This window comes from Heterodontus francisci, chromosome 1 (assembly GCF_036365525.1).
Source record: "Heterodontus francisci isolate sHetFra1 chromosome 1, sHetFra1.hap1, whole genome shotgun sequence".
Taxonomy (NCBI): domain Eukaryota; kingdom Metazoa; phylum Chordata; class Chondrichthyes; order Heterodontiformes; family Heterodontidae; genus Heterodontus; species Heterodontus francisci.
Window position 1 is genome coordinate 275,658,412 of NC_090371.1, and position 7,570 is coordinate 275,665,981.

At 67.2% G+C, this 7,570-nt stretch overlaps 1 protein-coding gene across 2 annotated transcripts in view; it reads right to left on the bottom strand.

Moving 5' to 3' along the window:
* The window catches only part of ppm1kb (protein phosphatase, Mg2+/Mn2+ dependent 1Kb), a 56,491-nt gene extending 50,126 nt beyond the window's left edge, over nucleotides 1-6,365 (bottom strand). The window contains exon 1 of one of the 2 annotated variants that reach the window (XM_068045794.1): nucleotides 6,201-6,365. The gene's annotated coding sequence lies outside the window, so the exon portion shown is untranslated. Of the gene's footprint in view, nucleotides 1-5,522; nucleotides 5,571-6,200 lie in introns of those variants that run through there. The other variant, XM_068045802.1, reaches the window with a different exon arrangement.
* Between the last annotated feature and the right edge of the window lie 1,205 nt (nucleotides 6,366-7,570).

Genomic DNA, 7,570 nt, shown 5'->3' on the forward strand with positions numbered 1-7,570 from the left:
TAGGGGGGCAGAGTGGCGAGGTGAGGGAGAGGGGGGCAGAGGGCGAGGTGAGGGAGGGGGGGCAGAGGGCGAGGTGAGGGAGGGGGGCAAGAGGGCGAGGTGAGGGAGGGGGGCAGAGGGCGAGGTGAGGGAGGGGGCAGAGGGCGAGGTGAGGGAGGGGGGCAGAGGGCGAGGTGAGGGAGGGGGGCAGAGGGCGAGGTGAGGGAGGGGGCAGAGGGCGAGGTGAGGGAGGGGGGCAGAGGGCGAGGTGAGGCGGAGGGGGGCAGAGGGCGAGGTGAGGGAGGGGGGCAGAGGGCGAGGTGAGGGAGAGGGGGGCAGAGGGCGAGGTGAGGGAGGGGGGCAGAGGGCGAGGTGAGGAGGGGGGCAGAGGGCGAGGTGAGGGAGGGGGGCAGAGGGCGAGGTGAGGGAGGGGGGGCAGAGGGCGAGGTGAGGGAGGGGGCAGAGGGCGAGGTGAGGGAGAGGGGGGCAGAGGGCGAGGTGAGGGAGGGGGGGCAGAGGGCGAGGTGAGGGAGGGGGGCAGAGGGCGAGGTGAGGGAGGGGGCAGAGGGCGAGGTGAGGGAGGGGGGCAGAGGGCGAGGTGAGGGAGGGGGGGCAGAGGGCGAGTGAGGGAGGGGGGCAGAGGGCGAGGTGAGGGAGGGGGGCAGAGGGCGAGGTGAGGGAGGGGGGCAGAGGGCGAGGTGAGGGAGGGGGGCAGAGGGCGAGGTGAGGAGGGGGCAGAGGGCGAGGTGAGGGAGGGGGCAGAGGGCGAGGTGAGGGAGGGGGGCAGAGGGCGAGGTGAGGGAGGGGGGCAGAGGGCGAGGTGAGGGAGGGGGGCAGAGGGCGAGGTGAGGGAGGGGGGCAGAGGCGAGGTGAGGAGGGGGGCAGAGGGCGAGGTGAGGGAGGGGGGCAGAGGGCGAGGTGAGGGAGGGGGCAGAGGGCGAGGTGAGGGAGGGGGGCAGAGGGCGAGGTGAGGGAGGGGGGCAGAGGGCGAGGTGAGGGAGGGGGCAGAGGCGAGGTGAGGAGGGGGGCAGAGGGCGAGGTGAGGAGGGGGGCAGAGGGCGAGGTGAGGGAGGGGGGCAGAGGGCGAGGTGAGGGAGGGGGCAGAGGGCGAGTGAGGAGGGGGCTGAGGCGAGGTGAGGGAGGGGGCAGAGGGCGAGGTGAGGAGGGGGGCAGAGGGCGAGTGAGGGAGGGGGGCAGAGGGCGAGGTGAGGGAGGGGGGCAGAGGGCGAGGTGAGGGAGGGGGGCAGAGGGCGAGGTGAGGGAGGGGGCAGAGGCGAGGTGAGGGAGGGGGGCAGAGGGCGAGGTGAGGAGGGGCAGAGGGCGAGGGAGGAGGGGGCAGAGGGCGAGGTGAGGGAGGGGGGCAGAGGGCGAGGTGAGGGAGGGGGGCAGAGGGCGAGGTGAGGGAGGGGGGCAGAGGGCGAGGTGAGGGAGGGGGGCAGAGGGCGAGGTGAGGGAGGGGGCAGGGGCGAGGTGAGGGAGGGGGGCAGAGGGCGAGGTGAGGAGGGGGGCAGAGGGCGAGGTGAGGAGGGGCAAGGGCGAGGTGAGGGAGGGGGGGCAGAGGGCGAGGTGAGGAGGGGGGCAGAGGGCGAGGTGAGGGAGGGGGGCAGAGGGCGAGGTGAGGGAGGGGGGGCAGAGGGCGAGGTGAGGGAGGGGGGCAGAGGGCGAGGTGAGGGAGGGGGGCAGAGGGCGAGGTGAGGGAGGGGGGGCAGAGGGCGAGGTGAGGGAGGGGGGCAGAGGGCGAGGTGAGGGAGGGGGGGCAGAGGGCGAGGTGAGGGAGGGGGGCAGAGGGCGAGGTGAGGAGGGGGCAGAGGTCGAGGTGAGGGAGGGGGCAGAGGGCGAGGTGAGGGAGGGGGGCAGAGGGCGAGGTGAGGGAGGGGGGCAGAGGGCGAGGTGAGGGAGGGGGCAGAGGGCGAGGTGAGGGAGGGGGGCAGAGGCGAGGTGAGGGAGGGGGGCAGAGGGCGAGTGAGGGAGGGGGGCAGAGGGCGAGGTGAGGGAGGGGGCAGAGGGCGAGGTGAGGGAGGGGGGCAGAGGGCGAGGTGAGGGAGGGGGGCAGAGGGCGAGGTGAGGGAGGGGGGCAGAGGGCGAGGTGAGGGAGGGGGGCAGAGGGCGAGGTGAGGAGGGGGCAGGCGAGGTGAGGAGGGGCAGAGGGCGAGGAGGGGAGGGGGGCAGAGGGCGAGGTGAGGGAGGGGGGCAGAGGGCGAGGTGAGGGAGGGGGGCAGAGGGCGAGGTGAGGGAGGGGGCAGAGGGCGAGGTGAGGGAGGGGGCAGCGAGGTGAGGGAGGGGGCAGAGGGCGAGGTGAGGGAGGGGGCAGAGGGCGAGGTGAGGGAGGGGGGCAGAGGGCGAGGTGAGGGAGGGGGGCAGAGGGCGAGGTGAGGGAGGGGGGCAGAGGGCGAGGTGAGGGAGGGGGCAGAGGGCGAGGTGAGGGAGGGGGGCAGAGGGCGAGGTGAGGGAGGGGGGCAGAGGGCGAGGTGAGGGAGGGGGCAGAGGGCGAGGTGAGGGAGGGGGGCAGAGGGCGAGGTGAGGGAGGGGGGCAGAGGGCGAGGTGAGGGAGGGCAGAGGGAGGGAGGGGGCAGAGGGCGAGGTGAGGGAGGGGGCAGAGGGCGAGGTGAGGGAGGGGGGCAGAGGGCGAGGTGAGGGAGGGGGGCAGAGGGCGAGGTGAGGGAGGGGGCAGAGGGCGAGGTGAGGAGGGGGCAGAGGGCGAGGTGAGGGAGGGGGGCAGAGGGCGAGGTGAGGAGGGGGGCAGAGGGCGAGGTGAGGGAGGGGGCAGAGGGCGGAGTGAGGAGGGGGCAGAGGGCGAGGTGAGGAGGGGGCAGAGGGCGAGTGAGAGGGGCAGAGGGCGAGGGTGAGGAGGGGGCAGAGGGCGAGGTGAGGGAGGGCGGGCAGGGGGAGGGCGTGGAGGAGGGGGGCAGAGGCGAGGTGAGGGAGGGGGGCAGAGGGCGAGGTGAGGGAGGGGGGCAGAGGGCGAGGTGAGGGAGGGGGCAGAGGGCGAGGTGAGGGAGGGGGCAGAGGGCGAGGTGAGGGAGGGGGGCAGAGGGCGAGGTGAGGGAGGGGGCGAAGGGCGAGGTGAGGGAGGGGGGCAGAGGCGAGGTGAGGGAGGGGGCAGGGAGCGAGTGAGGAGGGGGCAGAGGGCGAGGTGAGGGAGGGGGGCAGAGGGCGAGGTGAGGGAGGGGGCAGAGGGCGAGGTGAGGGAGGGGGCAGAGGGCGAGGTGAGGGAGGGGGCAGAGGGCGAGGTGAGGGAGGGGGGCAGAGGGCGAGGTGAGGGAGGGGGCAGAGGCAGTGAGGGGCAGAGGGCGAGGTGAGGGAGGGGGCAGAGGGCGAGGTGAGGGAGGGGGGCAGAGGGCGAGGTGAGGAGGGGGGCAGAGGGCGAGGTGAGGGGAGGCAGAGGGAGGGCAGAGGGCGAGGTGAGGGAGGGGGCAGAGGCGAGGTGAGGGAGGGGCAGAGGGCGAGGTGAGGGAGGGGGGCAGAGGGCGAGGTGAGAGGCGAGGCGAGGTGGGAGGGCAGAGGGCGAGGTGAGGGAGGGGGGCAGAGGGCGAGGTGAGGGAGGGGGCAGTGGGCGAGGTGAGGGAGGGGGGCAGAGGGCGAGGTGAGGGAGGGGGGCAGAGGGCGAGGTGAGGAGGGGCAGAGGGCGAGGTGAGGGAGGGGGCAGAGGGCGAGGTGAGGGAGGGGGGCAGAGGGCGAGGTGAGGGAGGGGGGCAGAGGGCGAGGTGAGGGAGGGGGGGCAGAGGGCGAGGTGAGGGAGGGGGGCAGAGGGCGAGGTGAGGGAGGGGGGGCAGAGGGCGAGGTGAGGGAGGGGGGCAGAGGGCGAGGTGAGGGAGGGGGGCAGAGGCGAGGTGAGGGAGGGGGGCAGAGGGCGAGGTGAGGGAGGGGGGCAGAGGGCGAGGTGAGGAGGGGGGCAGAGGGCGAGGTGAGGAGGGGGCAGAGGGCGAGGTGAGGGAGGGGGGCAGAGGGCGAGGTGAGGGAGGGGGGCAGAGGGCGAGGTGAGGGAGGGGGGGCAGAGGGCGAGGTGAGGGAGGGGGGCAGAGGGCGAGGTGAGGGAGGGGGCAGAGGCGAGGAGGAGGGGGCAGAGGCGAGTGAGGGAGGGGGGCAGAGGGCGAGGTGAGGGAGGGGGGCAGAGGGCGAGGTGAGGGAGGGGGGCAGAGGAGGGCGAGGTGAGGGAGGGGGGGCAGAGGGCGAGGTGAGGGAGGGGGGGCAGAGGGCGAGGTGAGGGAGGGGGGGCAGAGGCGAGGTGAGGGAGGGGGGCAGAGGGCGAGGTGAGAGGAGGGGGGGCAGAGGGCGAGGTGAGGGAGGGGGGGCAGAGGGCGAGGTGAGGGAGGGGGGGCAGAGGGCGAGGTGAGGGAGGGGGGCAGAGGGCGAGGTGAGGGAGGGGGGCAGAGGGCGAGGTGAGGGAGGGGGGAGGGCAGTGAGGAGGGGGGGCAGAGGCGAGGTGAGGGAGGGGGGCAGAGGGCGAGGTGAGGAGGGGGGGGCAGAGGGCGAGGTGAGGGAGGGGGGGCAGAGGGCGAGGTGAGGAGGGGGGCAGAGGGCGAGGTGAGGGAGGGGGGAGAGGGCGAGGTGAGGGAGGGGGGGCAGAGGGCGAGGTGAGGGAGGGGGGGCAGAGGGCGAGGTGAGGGAGGGGGGCAGAGGGCGAGTGAGGGAGGGGGGCAGAGGGCGAGGTGAGGGAGGGGGGGCAGAGGGCGAGGTGAGGGAGGGGGGGCAAGGGCGAGTGAGGGAGGGGGCAGAGGCGAGGTGAGGAGGGGGGCAGAGGGCGAGTGAGGAGGGGGGCAGAGGGCGAGGTGAGGGAGGGGGGGCAGAGGGCGAGGTGAGGTGAGGGAGGCGGGGAGAGGGGCGAGGTGAGGGGAGGGGGGGGCAGAGGGCGAGGTGGGAGGGGAGGGGGCAGGGGGAGGGGGCAGAGGCTGAGGGGAGGGGGGCAGAGGGCGAGGTGAGGAGGGGGGCAGAGGGCGAGGTGAGGGAGGGGGGCAGAGGGCGAGGTGAGGGAGGGGGGGCAGAGAGGGCGAGGGAGTGAGGGAGGGGGGGCAGAGGGCGAGGTGAGGGAGGGGGGGCAGAGGGCGAGGTGAGGAGGGGGGGGCAGAGGGCGAGGTGAGGGAGGGGGGCAGAGGGCGAGTGAGGAGGGGGCAGAGGCGAGGTGAGGAGGGGGGGCAGAGGGCGAGGTGAGGGAGGGGGGCAGAGGGCGAGGTGAGGAGGGGGGGCAGAGGGCGAGGTGAGGGAGGGGGGGCAGAGGGCGAGGTGAGGAGGGGGGGCAGAGGCGAGGTGAGGGAGGGGGGGCAGAGGGCGAGGTGAGGGAGGGGGGCAGAGGGCGAGGTGAGGGAGGGGGGCAGAGGGCGAGGTGAGGAGGGGGGCAGAGGGCGAGGTGAGGGAGGGGCGGTGGAGGGGAGGTGGGGCAGACGGGGGAACGGGGCTGCGGGAAGGTTTGAAGGAGGGATGCGGTTAAACGGTTTTGCTGTGCTGGCTCCCTGAAGCCGGAAAAACCATCGGAATGACGAGAATAATCTCTCCCCCGTGCTGCCGGACGGCGTTTGAGCGGGTGACCGGCGTCCGCGGTTTCTCACCCAGTCTCAGCCGGCGACCGTTTGCCGCCTTCGCGCGCCGCCTCGGTGCCGACTGCAGTGCGGGGAGGGGAGGGTGGGGCCAGCTGCCGATTGACATCGCCCGCGGCCAATCACAGAGCAGATTCGTAAGCAAGCGGCCAGTAAGCGACCGGTGAAGGCGGGGCCAATGTTGTTAGGGGGTCGGCTCTCGAGACCGCCAGAGGATAGATATAAAAATCATAACAGCTCGAATGAATGGAAGAAAAAAAAAACCCCCCACGGTAGCGAAATAACCATAACGCTTTTAATCTTCAGTCTTTGAAAAAAATTGAGAACGGCCACCGTCCCCGTAAATGCCTCTGATTGACAGTCAAACGAGCCAATGGTCTGGTCGTTGGCCGGCTGGCCTTTTTAATCAATGGAAGCCCCGGGCAGTGGTCGCCCGAGGAGACGGCGGGCCGTTTGCAAATAGCAATTTGGACATCTTGGGTCAACAGAGGGGCAATCGGCTGCAAAAAAGGCTAAAATTTAACACGACAGTAAATAGCACGCCCTCCGAATGGAGCGAACTGCATCGCTTTGCCAGCACAGCTACATTAAACATCCGTAACCATCCCTTAACGGAGCCTCTTATTCCCCCCCGCGCCCCCCATGCACTGTGATATATTTTGCTTTACAAGCGTCTCCATTTCTACTCACCTTGTGCGCTACTTCGGTTGCAAAAGTATGTTTTTTTTTCCCCCTCCCCACACACACAAACACTTTCACGATGCAGATTATTCTGCTGGGGATAACTCGTCCTGAACCATAGGGAGAAGCGTCATGCCCCAGCTGTGACAATGTTGCTGTGTTGTGATTGCATAAGTCATGTAGAGTACTTGTGCCTTTTCTCTCTCAATGGGCGTTGTAGCCACACTCTCAATCCAATTCGTCAACTTTACAACCAATAGCATACCCATGCTTGCAGAACGTTGTCTGCACTGCATCATGAAACCTCAGACTTGCAACAGAAAGGGTAACCTTCAGTTGAGGCCTCGTAGGTCAAAATTTGCAGAATACTGAGTATGAACGTTCTTTTAAAACAAAGGCTTCCAAGATCAACCATTGTCTGCAAAGTTAAAAATAATAGCAGACATCCAATTGTAAGGCTGTAATAAAGCCCTGCAGTTTTTAAAGAGGCAGAGAAAAGCACAAATGGCTTATGAAAATTAACTGCTCGGTTAAACCTGCGTTCTTTCACAGGAAAGTTTATCCAGAAAAATTAAAAATGTTGAGGAAGTTGAACATTGCAACACAGGAGGTGAAAGAGGTGTGGGGTTGGCTGTGAATACCTTTAGAATACATGGAATCAAATGGCAAGTATTATAAGGGAAAACGCTGGAAACACTCAGCAGGCCAGGCGGCATCTGTTGTCGAGGCCCGGAACACACTCGCAGTATCTGACCAGCATCAAACGTGCAGTCTGGAAACCCAGCAAGTATGATAGCAGGCTGAAGGCAGAGCAACAGAAACTGCATGCAGAGAGGGAGAAACTTCAGAAAGAAGAGCAACAGATGAGACGCAATCTCCCCAAGCTAGTGTTGTCAAACCACTGAAGCCATTTACGGACTTTTGAGCCTCTATATCTGTAAACTCCACAATCTCTACCGTGTGTAAATAATTTTGATGTTATCTAATTTTATGTGTTGCTTACTTTTAGCATACGAGACTTATCTTTGGAAAGAAGGGGGATGTTATGAGATTGCCTTTAAGAGTGATGTCCCTTAAAGATCTTAGTTTCTAATGAGCTGGGTACCAGGATGCCAGTCTCACTCTGCTACTGTAACACCTAGAGGCAAGTGCTGTAAATAGTTAGCTGTGCACTGTATATACTTCATAGCAGTTAATAAACCTGTTTGAGATCTTCTATCAACTAAACTCCATGCATCTCACTTATGTTGCATCAGACAACAAAAAAAGCTTCTCATTATAGCATCTACAGAGAAAGGTGAGGGGAGATGGGAGGGTGAAGTTAATCTTCCAGTTATAACACTTCAGAACCTTTGTAGGAGTGGAGATAAAATGGGTGC